The sequence below is a fragment of the Oryctolagus cuniculus genome, chromosome 9, assembly GCF_051225735.1.
Source record: "Oryctolagus cuniculus isolate XC-2025 breed Fujian yellow rabbit chromosome 9, ASM5122573v1, whole genome shotgun sequence".
Taxonomy (NCBI): Eukaryota; Metazoa; Chordata; class Mammalia; order Lagomorpha; family Leporidae; genus Oryctolagus; species Oryctolagus cuniculus.
The window spans coordinates 105,815,929-105,833,373 of NC_142875.1; the positions used below are offsets into that span (position 1 = coordinate 105,815,929).

Genomic DNA, 17,445 nt, shown 5'->3' on the forward strand with positions numbered 1-17,445 from the left:
AGGAGCCCTAAATAAGAAAGATTTCAAAGTTCATCTTTTAACCTTCACTTTTTGGCCAAGTTGTTTTACGTCTCATGTTTTCATTAACTCTAGGATGGAAGCTGGCTCTCCCTCCTTCCCCCTGTCCATTCCTACACTGAGCTGTGCTTAATCCATCCCAGGTAAAAAGATGCTTGAGGTGTGCCTACCACCCAGACAGTGGATTCCTTGCTATACGAGATCCAAACTGCCCTCCCATGAGATTATGTAATCCATTTTTTCAGATTTAATTGCTTGACTTTTCATTCTTTAACTCTGCAGATTAGAGACTTGGCTTTCATTTGAACTCTTCTCTGTGTGGCTGCGTATCTCAAGAATTTAGCCCTGGTTGTACTCCTTTTTAAGTGGTTTCTCACAAGATGAGAACATAAGTTTTATGCCAGAAAAAATTGGTGTTGTCTGCAGCTGCTTAGCTTTGCTGTGCCCTCTGTGAGAGGTTAGGACTGATTCTGACTGGGGCTGGTGCCACTGTGGTAAACCCGGTTAGGAGAGTCACACCCCCTGGTTTGAATGAGATCATTTTTTGCAACATTAAGTATAAATGCAGACTACACTTGTGTGTGTTTTTTGTTTTTTGTTTTTTTTTTTTTTTAATATGAGTGCCTGAAGGGCTCCTTACACGTTCATGTTTCCTAGATAACACCTGGCAGCTGCAGGCATTACAAGCCCGCGTTTGATTAACGCTCCCAAAGGATCAGTGACCTGGATGATCAGTGACCTCAGTGATCATTCCCTCTCCTGTGTTCCTTTAAGAAATCTGGCGCCAACTAGGGAGCCAACTGATGTGGTTTTATTTCTGGCTACTAGACTAGGTGTGGCCTTGGCTAACTCACCAGATGGGGATGGTTCTTTTCAGGAGGTGAAGTTCATGAAAGACCAATCAGGCTGTTGTAAAAGAAAAAAGACTAGATGAAGCACACCTAGAGTTCTCTAGGCAGCATCTGACCTGACTGGGGATGGTTCTTGAGTTTGGGTCAAGAAAGTACATGAGCAGGGATCACAATTGAGAGAAAAGAAGCAAGGACTTCAGTAGAAAGGAAAAAGAATTGACTTGGCTTTCCTTGAAACTCTGCCACTGGTCAGAGCCCCCACTCCCCTTCCAGTTCAGCTGTGCCAGGCAGTAAACGAGTCCAGCGTGGCCTGTGCTCTCAGAGAACTGCCAGTCCAGCAGGACAGATCAAACCGTACAAGGGGTGATGTGCGCTTTATGACAGGGGAAGTGCAGGGCTCTGTGAGAGCCTGTGACAGGGGTCTCACCTATCCTGGGGACCTGGAGGAGGCGTCTCCGAGGAATGATGTTGGGATACGGAGCTGGTGTGAAGTGGAAGGATGGTTCTGTGGCCCCCTGGCCATGTCTGTCTGTGCCATACAAGGCCTTGGGGAGATGAGAAAAGTAAGGTATGGGTAGAGGCAGGCTGGAACATTTTTTCAATCATTAAAACTCAATGGCAAAATCAAAGTCATTCAAACTGTGTTGCTCCCAACCCTTGCACCTTGCCCTAGGGGTCAATTGTAAAGAAACTGGAACCAACACTAAGTGGTTACATGGAGAGAGGAAAATGGATTCTATAGGTTTTTATACAGCTTACAAAGGAATGAAGATGCTTGTAAGGTGGAGGGATTCTTTCCTGTCTCCCTGCCTTCACTCATGCTTTCCTGCCACCCCTGGGACACACACTCACATTCCTCCCTCCTCTCTTGAAAACTCTTCATTTGAAGCATGGGCTCTGGAGTCACATGTACAGGTTGATTTCTCACTGTGCCACTTACCAGTTGTCTGACCTCGGGGAGGTTACTTAACCTCTTTGTGCTTCTGTCTCCTCATCTGTAACACTGGATGATATGCCAACCCCAGAGGGTTGTGGGATTTTGGTGAAGTAATACCTGTAAATCGTTTAAGCCTCAGTGTCACCAGGTATTATACAAAGGTACTTCAAAAAGTTTGTGGAAAATGGACTTAAACATAAGTTTATCAAAGAACATTTGGAATCCATGCAGACTTGCACAACCATCACAGAACCTCATAATACATTTGAGTTATTTTTCCCTTGGTATTAGTCTGTACCATTCAGCCAAAGACTGGTAGTTTAGCCCTGGACATGAAGCCAGTCAGGTGTATCACGTGTTGTATCACCAGGGAGGACTACGTGGTATCCCAGTGAAAGGGTATCAGAGCAACCATAGGATCTGAGGTTTGGTTCAGAGATTTAGGGGGCTCTAAGGAGTCGGGATTGCACTCGATTAATTCTATGATGTGGCATGTCTGTAAAGTTGATCTAGAGGAGAGAAGACTAGCTGAGGATAAGCTATCTCTGGTAAAGGAGACACAACCAGTGATTTTGGCTGAAAGAAGGGATGTTTGGTGTCCTGGGGGTGACAGAATGAACTTGTTTTTGTCTGTGGTTAGACATAATTATTAAGTGTTCTTGTTTCGTCTCATTTTGTTGTGGTCTCAGAGTAGCCTTGTCTGAGGTTGGTCTTCTGTGAGAGAATTTAAGGTCAACAGAATAACATGGCTCAGCCAGGAGGACCAGGCCGGTGTTCAGATGTCAGGAGTTGCTCTTATTCTTTCTTGTCTAATTTTTATTGGGGCTAGTTTTCTTCCTTCATGGAAATTGTAAGTGACTATATCCATTCATTATCTACCACATACTAGCCACTTTGGGTAACATAGGCCACAACCTCTGAGGAACTCAGTCTAGGATAAAAAGAAATGTAATGACTGTTTCACTCAACCATTTTGGTAGCTTAAATGCCTTCTTTACTTTTCCCACAAAGCAGTCCGGCCTTTATATATCTCCTCCCAATGGCCAGAAACTGCCTACAGTAGACAATGCTCAGCATTACAAAATTGACTCATACTTTGATAGATAGTCTCTCCCTGCCTGTGCAACCATGTGGGCCTCTGCATACCATTAAAGGCACACAGAACAAGTTCCCTGTGTGTTCTGTTAGCCCTCCTTGGTAGGCAACCCATGTATGGTGCAAGCAGACTCTGGGTTCTCTGTCTCAGCACTGTACTGGCTTTTCTTACATTCTTAAAAAGGATATTCTAATTCAGTACACAATATTGGTTCCATTTTCTGTGTGGATTCGACATTTAGGTCTATTTTGTCCTCCTAAAGGACAAAGACTACCTTACTCTGGGGTATCCTAGTAAGATCAGTGTGGAGGCTGTTATGTGTGAGAGTAACAAACACTAGATGGCAGCATCTTACTTCAGAATTAGCACAATAAAATCTGGGCCCTGAGTTGCTCTGTTAATTTTAGAGAAGAGGCTAAAAGGATCCTTCAGAAGGGATCCTTTGTCATCAGGTAGAACAGTCCTTGTTCAAATCCACCTATATAGGGATTTATCCTAATTATAATAATTGCTAGAAAAAGTGAGCACCTTTTTATTTTTTAAGAGTATGGTATATTTATTTTAACAACCTTAATAGTTAATTCATGCATTGCTTAGCCAGGGGGTATGTTCTGAGAACTGCATCATTGGGCAATTTCAATGTTTTGTATACATCAGAGAATATACTTAACACAAACCTAGATAGCATACATCAGACTGGCAACATGCGACATTGTTTCACTGTAAACATTTTTTAGTAGAACCAATGCACTCTAACAATGACAGTATAGCAGATACATAAATTAGTAACAGTTGTTTATTATCGAGTGTTATGAACTATACATACTGCATGTATGCATACTATACTTTTATGTCAGTAGTGCAGTAGATGTATCGTCATCAGTATCACACAAACAAGAATACTGTCACACTAGGATATCGTGATGGCTATGGTGTCACCAGGTGAGGGCAATTTTCCAGCTCCAGCATATATGCAGTCTGCTGTTGATTGCACATGACTGTGTATGAGCCAGATTCTGCAGCTCTTATTTTTTATTTCATTGACATAGCAGGGACGGACAGCTATTTCAGTGTCTCCACCAGTATTAATGTTTAAAGGACTCACCCTGGGGGCGCTGTTTGACCTATGTTTGAAATGGGTTCAATTCCTGGCTCTGGATCTGGACTTAAGCTTCCTGCTAATGCAGACTCCAGGAGGCAGGAGTGATGGTTCAAGTAATTCTGCCACCCACATGGAGATGAACTTGGTTTCCAGGTCCTGGCTTCAGCAGCCCCCTCCAGTGGCCACTGAAGGCATCTGGGGAGTGAACCAGTGGATAGGAGCGCTCTATTTGCTTCTCTCCCTGTCTGCCTCTCAAAAAAAGGGTGCGTGTGTGTGTGTGTGTGTGTGTGTAAAGATCTTTAAATTAATTAAGCATTTAAATTAATTAATTAAGTATTCTCATAATGTTTCTTTCTTCCTCACTGGACTTTTTTTTCCCCCAGAAACCTTTTACTTAAGGAATATAAATATCATGCTTTTCATAAATATGACTTTAGGAATATAGTGATTCTTTCCATTGTACCCATCCTCCTAGCCACATTCCCATCCTTCTTCCTCCTCCCTCTCTTATTCCCATTCTTATTTTTTACTAAGATATATTTTTGATTAACTTTATACACATATGATTAACTCTGTAAAGAGTTCAACAAATTGTAAGAAAAAAAAAACAAAAAACTGTTCCTCAACAGTCCAAGACAGGAGCTGGTCAAAGTCACTGCATCTTTGTTTTTCCTCCTAAAGAAACCTTTTATTTAAGGGATACCAACTTTATGCATTTCATAAGTACAACTTTAGGAATATAGTGATTCTTCCCACCATACTCACCTTCCTATCACCTCTCCCACCCATCCTCCTCCTCCCTCTCCCAGTCCCATTCTTCAATAAGATCCATTTTCAATTAACTTTATATTACAGAAAACCAACTCTATGCTAAGTAGAGTTAAAAAATTTTCAGTTAAAAACAAAACAAAACAAAAAACTGTTCTCAACAGTTGAAGACAAGAGCTGTTCAAAGTCACTGCATTTTGAAGTTAATTTGACTTCTCTCTCCTTTTTTTAATAAACTCAATTAACTAATGAAGCACCTAAGAATGATACATCTTTTCGGAACTCTTAGACATAGCTCTAATACAACTCTTTGAGGGCAGAAGACTTGCATGGGAAGTTAGTGTACAGTTACTCTTGTTGTTAATTTAACAGTTAACACTCTTATGTATGGCATCAGTGATCACCCAAGGCTCTTGACATGAGCTGCCTAGGCTACAGAAGGCTTTTGAATCCACAAACTCTGTCAGTATTTAGAGAAGGCTATAAGCAAAGTAAAAGTTCTCTCCTCTCTTCAGAGAAAAAGTGCCTCCTTCTTTGATGAACACTTCTTTCAACTGGGGTCTTACCCACTAGATCCTTCATGTAGGACATTTTTTGCTTCAGTGTCTTGGCTTTCCATGCCTGAAATGCTCTCATGAGCTTTTCAGCCAGATCAGAATGCCTTAAGGGCTGATTCTGAGGTCAGAGTGCTATTTAAAGCAGTTGTCCTTCTATGAGGCTGCTGTGTGGACTGCTTCCCATGTTGGAGCATTCACTCCTTTTTAATTCTATTATTGTTACCAAATGGTTAATCCTATTTGTATGATCATTTTAACACTTAAGATGGTATTCTCACCACCCAGCTTAAGGTGAGTAGGGGTCTCATGGTGAATTTTTAAACTGTACCCTTAGAAATAAGTTCATAGGAATGTATGCAGTTTTATAGTTACAAACTTCATATACTTCATAATTATAACTTTAGGAACATGGTGATTCTTCCCACCATGCCCACCCTCCTTCCCATACTCCCAACCCCTCTTCCTCCTCCCCCTCTTATACCCACTCTTATTTTTTACCAAGATCTATTTTCTTTTTTTTTTTTTTTTTTTTTATCTTTTATTTAATGAATATAAATTTCCAAAGTACGACTCATGGGTTACAATGGCTTCCCCCCCCATACCGTCCCTCCCACCAACAACCCTCCCCTTTCCCACTCCCTCTCCCCTTCCATTCACATCAAGATTCATTTTCGATTAACCAAGATCTATTTTCAACTGACTTTATATACCACCCTCATGGCCTCAACCAGACAGACCTAAAGTTAACCTCTCAAATACAATGTGTAGTCTAAAATTTGTTATTCTCTGCTGTTTAAAAAAATGTATGTCAAAAAATGGGCTAGAAACATAGATTAAAATTGGCACCTCTGACATAACAACATCACACATTTCTGAAACACTTCTCTCAAAATCTGAGGACATCAGTTGAACTTGGTGCGGTACAGATTTTTTAGCATGTGATTTTTATTCTGTTCCGACAAAATCAAGGTGAGATCAGATAATTTGCCACTATAGAGGACAGGAAAAATTGAGTGCTGGAGGCCATGTTGCAACATCAGAGCATAGACCCTGTGTACTCCAGTTCCAAGTCATAGACCCTGTGTACTCCAGTTCCAAGTCATAGACCCTGTGTACTATGGTTCCAAGGCATAGACTCTGTTTATTATAGCTCCAAGGCATAGACCCTGTATACTCTAGTTCCAAGGCATAGACCCTGCGTACTCTAGTTCTAAGGCATAGACCCTGTGTACTCTAGTTCTAAGGCATAGACCCTGTGTACTCTAGTTCTGAGTTTGGTGATCTTTCAGTGTAACCTTGTTGCATTGGGGTAATATATCAAAGATCTTAGTGCTGACATTATTCATAAAAAATACATATCATAAGGTTTATATTTTTAAAAGATCCATGTCATAGAATCTTATGTTTGAAAAACAATATATTTTAATGAAAACCATAGGTTTTAAAGTCAGACTGTCCTAGGGATGGACCCAGATTTTCTGTGTCCTAGCTATGTAGACTTGAAAGATTTAATCAGGACTGTGGCTTCCTTGCCTTTTAATGCTGTTGTGAGAATGACCCGAAGCAGAGTCTGTTTTCACGTATGCTAGTTGCCCAATACTTGGATACAATAAATACTGCTAGCTGGGCCTCTGAGGGGCCACAGTCAAAGGCCAGTGTGATCAAGGAGAAGTCATTCTGCACTGCTGTGGTGTAAGATCTCACCAATAACCTTAACCTCTGAAGAAACATAAGGAGTTTGGGATGCAAGAGAGAAAAACCAAGCCAGAGAAAGACCAGACAACCTACAGGAGAATAGATCTGTAAAGTCCTTACTGTCCATTTCTGGCTTCCATATCTGTAACTTACCAATCCCAGACAATCGTTAATGGGATGGGGGCAGGGCTGGGTTGTGGGTAAGAACAGTAGGGTTCTGGATTTCTCTTGTACCCTTGCACTGCCGGCATCAGTAGGAGCAATGTCTGATTGCCGTGGACTTCAGTTGAGTATTCCCCCCCCCCCCCATCATTGTTCTATAAAATCATTCTGGGTCAGACTGAGTTATTCCTCTGTTCTGGTGGAACCTAGCCCCGTGCGTTGAACACCCACATTTGTATCCTTAGGTTTTGCAATAATTATGCTAACCTGGAATCTAGCCTTGGCTCTTCTGCCAGCTCGGCAAGTCGGGTCTTCTCTTTTCCACATCTGTAAGATGGGGGATAGTCTGAAGAGCCTTCTAGCTCTAATGTTCTGGGATGCACAGCTCCTGCTCCCCTTCTGCTGTCTCAGTGCCTCATAATGGAAGTCCGATACCAGCTCTGCAGAGCCGCTGGTGTTCATAGTCCTCCGAGCTTAGGATCAGGCTTGGGCCACAAAGGTAGTCAAAAAACTAACCAATAAACAAACAGTGAAGGATAAAGTGGCCGAGATGGAGGTGTTTTTAGTGCAACTGGAGTTGTTTTAAGAAAGTTGGCCCTGCCTCTTGCCAGATGACCCTTGGGAGCCGTCTACTAACCAGGGGAAAATCAATGGGGCTGATTCTGTGGCGCCACCTGTGACAACCCACGTTCCATGCTGGAGTGCTGGTTCGAATCCTGGCTTCTCTGCTTCCAATCCAGCTCCCTGCTATTGTGCCTGGGAAGGCAGCAGAAGATAGCCAAGTGTTTGGGCCCTTGGCTACCCATGTGGGAGTCCTGTGTGGAGTTCCTGGTTCCTGACTACAGCCCTGCATAGTCCTGGATGTTGTAGCCATTTGGGGAGTGAACCAGCAGATAGAAGATCTCTCTCTTCACTCTGCCTTTCAAATGAATTGATCTTTAAAAAAAAAAGAAAGAAAGTACTCCCACTGAGAGGCATGGTATACCCTTGTGCCCATATAGATCAGATGATGTTCACAGGAAGAAATCATATCCTCACAGGTGCACTTAGATCTTGAGGGATTCTCCCATATGTATGTGCGATGCAGCACATACATATGTAATTGGCACAACTCAGCAGTGAATCACTGCTACAGCAGAGAGCGTACGCTGGGCTGGCAGGGTGCAGCGAGGTGAGCTTTATTCCTTTCTCCCAGCTAAGAAGGCAAATGGGCAGGATGGAACGGCAGTAAACTCCAGTGCTCCAGCGGAGCTGTATCACTCGCAAATAAAGCTGCTTTTTTAATAACAACAGTTGACTTGCTGCAAACCTCACAACTATTTGGGATCTTTGCCCTTGAAATCTATTCTTGGAAGAAAACTAAAAACATTTATTGGCATAGGCTAATGAATCGTCTCACGTGTAGACGGCTTTACTGGTACCTTGTTCATTTACCTTCCAGTGGGGTAGTATATGCTTTCAAACCCTGGGAAGGTGAAATCTCTCTACATTTTGGACTAAAATGACAGGGAAAATGCTTCAGAAGCATGACAGTGCTGGGTGGTGAGTGCTACAATAGCATTTAATCAATCTGAAGTGTTATGTGAACATAATGGAACCAAATTAACACATTCATTATCCTTTAATCCACTCTGGTTTCTGAAAGGAAAGAAGGAAGCCTTCACACTGTTAGTATGTGGTTTAGTTATCAAAGCAAATCTTAAAAATTAGAAAAATGTCATTGTTACTTTGATCATTAAACATTTATTGACCATCACTGTGTGCCAGTAACCACATGCCAGGCCCCGTGCTGGGACCAACTTCAAAGACGAATGAAGGGGGTCCTTGCCCTAGTGAAGAGACTGTGTATCATTCCATGTGATGCGTGCTGGGCATAGATATGGATTCAGTGTCAGGAAACAAGAAAGGGCAAGGGATCAGTTATCCCAGAGAGGGTAATCCTGTGACCTAAGGGTGAGGCGGCTGCCTACCTGTGTCTTGAAGGAAATTGCCAGGTAACCAGATGGAAAGGGAAATCTGACACATGCAGCCATGAGTCCTGACTAATGAGCACAGGAAGATAATTAACCCTGATTCTGATGCATTACATTTGAAAAGACTTCGCTAGATGATAATGGAGCCCAAGAGAAAAGTTGGGGCGAGAGAGAGATTTAAAAGCCATCTTTTGAAAAAAGGATGTTAAAGCTATAGAAGTAGTTGAATTCACCTAACGTTGAGATCAATCAGAGGCAGAGGTGGGATCTTAAAGAATGCTGAGGCCCAGGTGTGGTAAGGAGGAGAGACCAGCTTTCCACACAGACTGTTTCTGACTTCAGCCAGGCTGTCCAGTCTCATGGTCCTTAGCAGGAAGAAGACATTAGAAGGCCATTCGAGTGTCCCTAGCTTTTGGGGGTTTTGCTGTTAACTGCTCTCAGCCGCATCTAAAATCTGCCTCAAACAGCTGTCAGGCATTGGAGTGAGTCTCTCCCCGCCCGTCTCTCTTCCTATATTTGAAATCTAGGATCTCATCACTTTAGGCCTTCTTTTCAAGGTTAAATGGCTTCTTGCAGCTATCCCTCCTCTGATAATGATCACATTGTATCGAACATTAATAAATATTTGTCCATGTTGCTTGTGAGGGCTGACATCTGGAACAGATACAGTACTTCAGATATAATGTGACTAGCACAGGGGACTGTGGGACCAACGCCTCCCTGATCTGAACACCATATTGATTGTGCAGTTGGGAAATATTACACTTGTAAACAACAAACAAATTCTAGTTTTTTTTTTTTATTCTACAAATGCTGGAAAACCAGAAAAATAGAATCTGTAATCATATGATTAACTTTTTAAGCCTAGACAAAGGCCTTTACATTTGTTCATTTATTTTTATATAAAAGGATGATCATTGTAGCATAATGTATGTGTACATAATTGGAAGCAATATACCTGGCCAAAAGTAAGAAAATGTTAAATATATTATGGTACATACGTAAGGAAGAATAGCATGGGCCTGTGGAAATAATCTTCCAGAGGAATATTTAGTGACATGGGAAAGCACTTACGGTGTAATGTGAAGGAGAATTGAGGGTTTAAAGCAATTGTAATAAATTGCTGGAAGTCCTTCCATTGGGAAAAGGACTGTGACTTCAGGAAGGGAGGAAGTATTCCTGTTAATTTTGTCTCACTGGTATTGACCCACTCTTCCATCTTCAAGAAATATTTTTAATATTAATTTTGTTGCCCAATTATTAGCCATCTCAGTCTACCAAAAAGCAGATAAAAATGTTTATGGTAGGGGGCCAGTGTTGTACAGTGAGTTTAGCTAATGCCTTTGATGCCCACATCCCATAAGAGCGCTGGTTCCTGTCCTGGGCACTCTGCTTCTGATCCAGCTCTCTGCTAATGGCCTGGGAGCCAGCAGAGGATGGCCCAAGTGCTTGGGCTCCTGCCACCCATATGGGAGACCTGGATGAAGTTCCAGGTTCCTGGATTTGGCCTGGCCCAGCCTCAGCCATTGTGACCGTTTGAAGAGTGAACCAATAGATGAAAGATCTCTTTCTGTCTCTGCCTCTCTGTGACTATGCCTTTCAGATTGAAAAAAAAAAAAAAGTTTGTGTTTATGCTATTAGGCAAGTATAGAGGGCTGTAATAAATATGTAGGAATACACTGAGTTTTGGGTTAAAGTAACCCAGACCTACCTGAAAATATATTTAATCACTATATTAATCTGTAACAGTATATTAGAAAATGCATTCAGATAGAAAACCCTAAAAGACCATTGTATCTATCTTTCTACCTCTAGCCAGACTAGGTGTTATGCTTTTCAGGAATAACAACCACGGGGCTTCAATGGCAGAATTTATTTCCCATGGTTTTGGAGGCTGGGATGTCCAAGATCAAAGTGGTGCCAGCAGATGAATGTGTTGTGAAGTCTTGCTTCCCTATTCGGACGGCTGTCTCCTCCTCGTGTCATCGCCTGGCGGAGAGCAGGAGTGAGCGGACTCTCCTAGCTCCCGTCTCATCCCTGTGATGACCGTGCTACCTCAAGTACCACCTCACCGGGGGTTAGGGTTACAGCACGAGTTTTGGGGGGGCACGTTCAGTCCACATAATCATGATTCCCATCAGTTGCCCAGAAGGCGCAAGTCTTGGATTCAGTTTTTACGGCTGTGTAATTTCAACGAAGACACTTAACCAAGACTTCTGCTTCCCCTATCTGTAAAATGGAATGTATTCTCTGAAGGTTTTCATGGCCGTCTGGGCTCAGCAGACCAGCTGTAATGCAAACAAAATGCTGTTGGCTTTTGGAAGAGAAGGGAAGTGGATTAAAACAAAATCCTTTCATCTTAAAGGTTAAGTACCTGGAAAGAAACAGAGGTAGAAACTGAGCACTGACTGCACAATATGGAAAATAAGAAAGAAAAGCAAAACAGGATGATGGAAATTCTGACAAAGAACTTGAGAAGCAAGTCCATGAATGTTTTCTGTTTTGATGATAGCAAGGGAATAATACATTTGCATACCATGTAAACACTATTCTACTCAACAAAAATCTAGTTTCTCTTCAGATTTCTTCAGGGGCAGAAGGGATCCATCTGTCTGAAAATCATTAGGGAAATGATAAATGAGCTACCTTCTGAGTACCTCTTGAAAACCGACATTTTGAAGGAAGTATAAACATATAAAGAAACTTAATGGTCAGTATTTACAATTGTAAAGCATTTCTGGGATTGGAAGTTACTACTGCAGCAGTGGACTTGCTATCCCAACAGTATTCAATATTTTGTGGTTTGAAATTACTACCATTTGAGGGATATTATTCAAGAGATTTAAGGCGTGATAAATTATTTCAAGATTGTAACGAGTGCAGTTAAAAAAAAAAAAAAAAAGTTTCCTTAAAGATTTATTTATTTGAAAGAGTTACAGCGAGAGAGGAAGAGACAGAGAGAGAGGAAAAAGATATTCCATTTGCTGATTTATTCTCCAAATGGCCACAACAGCCAGGACTGGGCCAGGCTGAAGCCAGGAGCCAGGAGCTTCATCTGGGTCTCCCGTGTGGGCGTAGGGGCCCAATCACTTGGGCCCTGCTCTGCTGCTTTTCCGGGTGCCTTAGCAGAGAGCTGGGTCAGAAGTGGAGCAGCTGGGACTGGAACCAGTTCCCATGTGGGATGCTGGCACTGCAGATGGCAGCTTAACCTGCTGAGCCACAGCGCTGGCCCTACAGTGCAAGTTTTGGATGTTTCTGCACTCTCCAAATTCAGACGCTGGGAACTTGATCCCCTAGCATTGTTGGGAGCTTTTCACAAGGTGTTTAGGTCGTGAGGGCTCCCCCTTCATTAAAGGGTTAATGCTGCCTAAACAGGGCTGGTGGGAGTGAGCTCATTGTCTCCTGCCCTCTGCCATGTGAAGATGCAGCAGGAAGGCCCTCAGCTGCCCAGCTGCTGGCACCTTGATCTTGGGCTCCCCAGCTTCCAGAACTGTGAGACATAATGATCGGTGTTTTAGTCTGCTGAGGTCAGGTGACAGACACAGGGAGGTCCGTGCCATGAAAGGGGTCTTATTACTTACACGTCCCAGGAGAAGGGGTGCCATCCGTGGGAAACAGCGTGTCCTGAGCCTTTCCTGTGGGTGAGAAGGGAGGCAATGTGACCAATCAGGATTGGAGAGCTTGAAGAATCCCAGCAGGCTCTGAGTTAGAAGTGGGCTCGTCTGGCTGTCTAGCTGTCTGGCGCCTGGCCTGGGTGACTTGGGACAGGGGCAGTATTGGCTTGCCATATGAAAGTTAGGGAAAGGCGATGTCGGGGATGTGGCCTTTGGACTGGCTGCCTTGCAAATGAAAGGCCCACTCAGGCGTTCTTTGCTGTCCCTGGAAATGAGCCCTGGGAGGGGCAGTGTCCCTGGCCAACAGGGCTCCCAAGATGTCAACGCACTGTAAAATACTGAAAATAAAAGGCATGATTGATGCATAAGTAAGTGTGTCTTTTTAAAAACTGATAGTATGAAATCAAATTAGGATTGAATTAAAGTATGTTCTTGATTTTCTCCGTTTCTTTATTTCATCACCTGGTTTACTTAACGTGACTGAATATCTGGACAGGGAGCAAACTTCCCCTTTCCTCTAAAAACTGAAGTTTTAGAATCGATTTCTGTGGGAGTTGCTGGTGATGAAGTGTTTCCCAGGATACGTCCCAGCGTATTTACTGTCCCTGGGAGAAAGTCAGTGACCATCTGCAGCTGCCTGCCCCACTTCTTGTCCCTGGCCAACGGCAACTTGCACTGTCCTCCACCACTACATTCCCACTGGAGCTCATTTGCTGTGAAAATGAAGCTCAGTGTCTGCATCCTGTTTTCTCATCAGTCTGTGATGGATAATGGACCTAGAGCTCCAGAGGAGCTTACTAACAGTCTCTAGCCCCTAGGGGGTTATTACGCAGAAGACAGTGGCCAGCTGCTCTTCATCCTGGAGAACAGACCAGAGGAACTGGATCCAGACGACAGCAGGCCCGCTTATCCTTGGGAGATACGCTCCAAGACCTCCCGCAGATGCCTGAAACTGTAGGCAGCACTGAACCTCATTGCCATCAATCAGAATATATTTCTGTTCATGTCTTCCACCCACAAATTGAATGCCTTTTCCATATCAGCTAAGCACTTAGACCATGGCCATAACTTTTGCTTTTTGAGATGTGACAGCAAAAGTAGTGTGACTTTCTTTTACCTTCTTCACAATTTCATAGATAAAATATCCATTCTTGCTGCTGTAGATCTTAGTAACCTCAGTATATGATTCTTATTAAATTAGAATTTTTCCTTTTGACGTAAAGGAAGCCTTTTCTGTTGCTTTCTTTGACATATCCAAATGGGTAGCACAACTACTCTTGTACTTTGGGGCCATCCTTGTATAAAATAAGGGTTACAGAAGCAAAGGCACCATGGTAACTGACAGAGGATCTGGCAACTGAGACAGCTGCTAAATGAGTGATGGGCTGGTGGTATGGACCATGAGGGTCCACTGCACAAAGAGAGGGTTCACACCCCAATGGGACTGAGCAGAATCACGCCAGGTTTCATCACTCTGCTCAGAAAGGTATGCAGTTTAAAACTTGAGGATTTTTCTGGAATTTTCCATTTATTTCCAAATATTCCATTTGAATATTTTCAAATTGCAGCTGGCTGTGAGTTACTGAAGGCACAGAAAGTGAAGCCACAGTTGGGCGGGCACTGCTTTACTATACAGTATGTTTTAGTTGGAACTCGGAAAGAATTGCCTGTTAAGAGTTTGAGACAGAATTGGTGGCCAAAGGCAGCCTTGAATTCTTTCCTTGAGGATCTTGAACAACAGGCAAGGCAAGCAAATGGACGAGACAGCTTGACAGGTCTGATTAGAAAGGATGCTCCGTTGATCTTCCTTGAGGCATGCATGTGCTTATACTTAGAAATGTCCCCTCATGAGTCTTGGCACAAGGTGGGCTCTTCCCGCCTCCCCTACTAAGCTCTACCCATCTTTAGAGCAATGAATCTCTAGCATGATGCCTTGTACCTAGTGCATACTCAAGAAAGATTTTTAGAGTGGAACACTGAAAATTCAGATGAAATTTGTCTTTGGAATTGCTCAGTTCCTCACCTTACTTTTCCACCCTCTTCTTCCTGTCAGCACCTCTCTCATCCCAAGTGATCTCTAGAATCTCTTTTTGCTCAAAGATTTTGGTAGTCTGGGTATACTTGCGTTGTTACTACACCATTTCACCTTTCTTTGGTAACACAGCTCTTAAAATAACACCAGAGAGGCAGTGCTGTGATATAGTAGGTTAAGTCTCCACCTGTGGCACCGGTTCAAGTCCCAGCTGTTTCACTTCTGATCCAGCTCCCTGCTAATGCGCCTGGGAAAACTGGAAGATGGCCCAACTGCTTGGGCCCCTGCACCTGCGTGGGAGACCTAGAAGAAGCTCCTGACTCCTGGCTCCTGGCTTTGGATCAACCCAGCTCTGGTTGTTTATGGCAGTTTGGGGAGCGAACCAGCAGATGGAAGACCTCTGTCACTGTCTCTCCCTCCCTTGGTAACTCTGCCTCTCAAATAAATAAATAAATCTTTAAAAAAAAAAAAAAAAGACATGTGAACGTGAATTCCTTAATAAGGTGGTAATTTTTAATTATGTGTGCATATGTTATTTCAGTTACCCCTACAACTCATCTTCATCACAAGTTTACAAATAAGCACACTAAAGCTTGCAGAGGTACAAGGTCAAAAAGCTAATTTGTCTGACTTCAACGCCAGGCACCTAAGTAGAATGGCCTGTAAGTTCTCTCAGGAAAATGCAAAATTAAAAACCAAAAAGATTGCAAGGAAGTGAGCCACTCTTCAGTGAAGGAGTGGCAAATCTTGTTCACTGGAATGAGTAGACACATAAATTGAATCATGTAAGGAACAGAATATTCCCACTTGGCATTCAGTATCAGTCCTTAGTATCCCAGCTGCTCTTACCTTCATGCCCCTCCCACAGCCCTTGCTCAGTGCTTGCAAAAAGCAGGCAGCTCCCCAGGTTTTCTATTGGAATGGGGGTTCGCAGGTACTAGAAGCTGTAGAGGTGCTTAAAATAACACCTGAGGGGCTGGCACTGTGGCATAGTAGGTTAAGCCTCTGCCTGTGGCACCCACAGCCCATATGGGCGCTGGTTCGAGTCCCAGCTGCTCCACTTCCATTCCAGCCCCCTGAAAATGCCCCTAAGGAAGGCAGTGGAAGAGTTAGTTCATTGTCCAGTTGCATTTTGTTCTCATCACGGGTCATAAATCCACCGTGGGGGAGATTTGGATCAGGTTTGGGTCGTGGAGGATTGCGACTACGAGTGCATTTAGCTGCTGTACAGAGCAGCAAATACTTAGACGTGCAGTTCACCCTATCCCCGGGCCTTCTGCATTGAGCGCTCTCAGTGAATCTCCTGCCTTCTGTCAAACGCATTCATCTGTTTAAAGAAAGTAATAAATTCTTTCCCTGCAATTTACACTGTAATTCATTGGGAAAATGTGGTTTAATTTGTCCATCATGTTCTTGAATCAAATCACCCCAGAGAAATCTTCAATTGAGGTTTTGTTAATACAAAGTCCAAGAAGCTCATCTTGTCATCATTTAGAGTGGGCACTGGCTTACTCTGCAGTGGGAATTAGAAAAAGGAATCCAGGTGATTTTCGGTGGTGCTTGTCTTGGTTGCCTACCATTGCCATCCTTCGTGCTTGAGAGATGATAGGGCAGGAGGAACTGGAGCTTGGAGCCCCCGTTTTACAAGAATAACAGACTCTGGGAATATACCCACCGGTCTTTTAAATTCTTTGAGGATAAGGCCAATGCTGTACAGCCCTATCCAAGGTAGCATTGGCATAATGATTAGCAACATAGACTCTGAAGCCAGACAGCTTGGGTTTAAATCCTGCCTCTAGCACCAGTTGGGTGGCTGCCCTGTACTTCTTCATCAGTAAAACAATCCCTCTCCCAGGGCTGTTGTGATGTTTAAATGAGTTAATGCTGTATATGTAATGTGCACATTCTTGGCTATAATGAGTGCCATTATGGATGGCTGGAACGACCGACCCAGGAGAGAATGAAATATTTGAGGGAGATTCTTGTGAGAGTACAGACTCTTCTCAGTCAGGGATTCCTATGTATTGTAGAGTCTGAATTTCCCAATCAATGCACAAGGCACAGTCGTGCGGATGCAAAGGCAGAGGTTTATTTGTTACCAGCCGGCTGGGACCCCCTACCTGCACACAGCCCTTTAGCAGTGCACAGGCAAAAGGCCCTCTCGTTTGCATAAGAGAGGTTTTTATAGCCTCACACTTAGAAGGGTGCAGGTCATCTCCTATGTAGGTTATGGCTCACTTTCTATATGGCAAGGTATTGGGACCTAACATGTTCATTGCTTCATTTAAACGTAAAGACTATATACATTATGTGGTGGGAAGGCCACACAAAGGAGATGGCACGGGGAGGCACTGGTGGGAAGCATCGGGCCATAAATTCCAGGGGAGCTTGTGGGGGACAGAAGGTCATAAATTCCAGGGGTGCTTACTTTCTTTGTTCTCAAGGACCCAGCCTCCTTCCCGGTCCAGAATGAGGCCTGTCATGGCCTTACAGCTGGAGCAAGCAAGCTGGAGTGAGAAACCTGCATTTAGCAAGCTAGGGACTCCAATCCCTACAGTATAAGTCCTGCATATTTGCAAGGAGCTAAAGGCCTTGAGAGAGGAAGTGGCACTTTGAATTCTTCAAATAAGAAAAGCAGTT

General features: G+C 43.4%; 1 protein-coding gene across 6 annotated transcripts in view; it reads left to right on the top strand.

The window, feature by feature from the left end:
- CRACR2A (calcium release activated channel regulator 2A) overlaps positions 1–17,445 on the top strand; it is a 203,073-nt gene that overhangs the window by 873 nt on the left and 184,755 nt on the right. The window lies entirely within an intron of this gene.